Below are 2,836 nucleotides of genomic sequence, written 5' to 3'. Positions count from 1 at the left end.
TGGTGACAAAATTGTGTGGCGACATTGATCCTTTTACCCCCTATTCCTTCAATTTTAGTCTCTTTTGCCCTTGTTAGTTAACCTCCTCTCCTCCACTCCCAAAAACAATGTGCATAGTGTTTCCATGAACCTTAAGATCCATACAAGCAACATTGAATGAGGGAAAGGGGTGTTTGGTCAATTATTTCTTTGAGAGAGCGTAGAAGAGGGAAAGGAGTGTATTCTACACATGCAAAGGAGCTCTTCAAATACAACAGTATGTTTAACTCATTTTGTGATGCTGTGATTGTAAGCTGGATTTGCATACACTCTTTCATCGTGCATGTATCAAACATTTATCTTGTTGGTATTTCTCCAGCTTATCGACAAATGGCTTATAGGAAGAATGCAAGAGATGAAAAGACTAGAATGAAGCAGTTGGTGGGTCAAAAACTCCACCACCACTACCAACAAATAGGGCAGTTATAGCCAACAGGACCCACATACCCCATTCAAAGTGAAACAACCGCTGCAATAGGAGAACTGTTAGCAATCCTCCAGGATAAGAACGATATTGGAAGCCCTGATATTTTGTGACAGAGTTTACTAGAGGACAATAACATGCCAAATCAAGCAAACATTCACAGGTAGGAAAAATTAATAGATATAGATTAATAAATGTAATTACTTACAACAGCAGTCCAATTTGGAGTTTGGTTAATCATGTGCACCTGTGTGTGCTGTTAGATTTGCATTTTAGATGCTTTACTTTTTATACTTCTTTTTTAATACACTAAAAAATGACACAAGTCTAAATAAGTGGCACCCCGTGTTATGCTTTCACAACTTACAGTGTACTACAAATGGACACCACACATCTGTCTACTTTCTCGTGACAGCCGCGCTGGTGGGAGAGGTGGCTGAGGCAGACTAAGAATGGAGGTTTGGACTTTGCTTTGTGCTATTGACAAAATCAATATCAAAGGATTAATTTCAGAAAAGAAAAATGCAGCTTCCCTACAGGACAGTAGCCTCAGGAAGCGGTGTGATAAAACATGGTTTGTATAAGCAAAGGTAATGATTATTTCACTCTGTTTACAGGGCGCTAGCATGCTGATAAAACTTGGCTTGACATAATTGGTTGATAGAAGAATCGGGAAATGAAGAGAAATGGATTAACTCCTAATTCCTTAGTTCTGGCCATTGTCTCGGGCATAAAACATTATTATGTGCATCTATGTCCTAAACAAAAAACTCTGAACGACTTCATTTTTAATTTTTTTAATGTAAGGTTAAAGGAAGTGCTTCAATCAATTAGCATAAATATTTATCAGGTATGAAAGGTATGATGCAGGTGGCCGATATGTGATCTTCAAACATTTTAGCAAGAATGTGGGCATTTAGGCAAGACAGGTTTATGGTCAATATCATCACCAACAATGGCATTGAGTCTTAGAATGAATCTATAAATATCAATACAGATAGTACAAGATACAGATCTTTATGAAGATCCCCTGAATGCGGTTTTTCAGCCAGCAATAAAAATGATTAGATAGACATACAGACGACTAAGTTAAAGAATCTAACACTATAGTTACAGCTTAAAATTATATATTAAAATTATGAGGAGGAAAAAAGGACGTACACATTTCCCGACAAGCTGTTTCGTGAATCGCTTCACCTCTTCCAGGGTTTAAAATGGGAAATGTGGCTCGCCTTTTTTTCCTCTCATAATATTTATTATGCTCTGCTCAACGTATTGAGCACTGTTCTACGCGAAAATCGACTCTTGGAGACTTAACTTATATTATATATATCAGAAAGAATAAAAAAATATAAAACAATGAGTGTTAAACTAGAGCAGCGAGTAAATTGGCACTTAGATTTTGGGGAATTTTTAAGAAAATTAAGATTACTGCTTGATGAGTTCCACAGTTTCGCTCTTCGGTAGACTTCTGCGACCAGTGGATAAGATGGCAAAAAGGTATATCTAGAGTACTAGCTGAGTGAGTTTGCGCAGTCATGAACACATGAACAAAGCCTAAACTTATGTTCAAGGTCTCTGGAGCAAGATTATTAACGCACTTGAAAAACATTGGTTGCATCATTCATATTTAAGTCTATCTTTAATGGGGAGCCTTTTCAACGATGATTGTTCTTTGGAATATGGTCGTAGCCAGAAACAATACATCCAGCAAAAGTGTGGACCTTTTTGTTAATTGTCAATTGTCATGGAGTATTGCTCCATGACGCTTGAGCGATATAATAATTTTCCAAAAAATAAAGACATACATACGTCGCAACCAGTGTTTTCCTATCCACAAAGATACTTAATTCTAGTGATTAGTTTTTTCACCTTAAACGCCCTAAGATGAGGCCTCGGTCTTGGTGACACGTCGGGTGAGAGTTGTTTGCTGAAGGGTTAGTTTGAAATGGTGGAAGTCTCTGACAGTAGTTGTGGTACTCCAAATATCAGAACTCTGATTTTAGCTGGGTTGATCAGAATATATTTTAAAATCATTAGTTCTTTTTGACAAATCCACTCTTCTACCTAAGTGTTCTCAGTATAGAGGGATTGAAGGAGGCTGTGCCAGTAGATGAATACAGTCAATGTGCACTGAGAAATCGCTTTCGTTTGGGTTCTTGTTACGTGCACCCATGAGTCAAGATAGGGGACCTAGACAGGGACAGGGAGGTCGAATTTGTGCAAGGAAAGGAGGTTTAGGTTGCTCCCTGCTGATCTAAACTGCCGTGGGAAAGAAGCTGATTCCCCACAAAACACAACTTTGACTATTGAAGTTAGATGAATTACAAAAACACAGTAAATGAAAGTTGAGAGCAGAAGCTGAAAATGAGC

This window comes from Pocillopora verrucosa, chromosome 12, assembly GCF_036669915.1.
Source record: "Pocillopora verrucosa isolate sample1 chromosome 12, ASM3666991v2, whole genome shotgun sequence".
Taxonomy (NCBI): Eukaryota; Metazoa; Cnidaria; class Anthozoa; order Scleractinia; family Pocilloporidae; genus Pocillopora; species Pocillopora verrucosa.
This window is presented reverse-complemented; position numbering follows the sequence as displayed.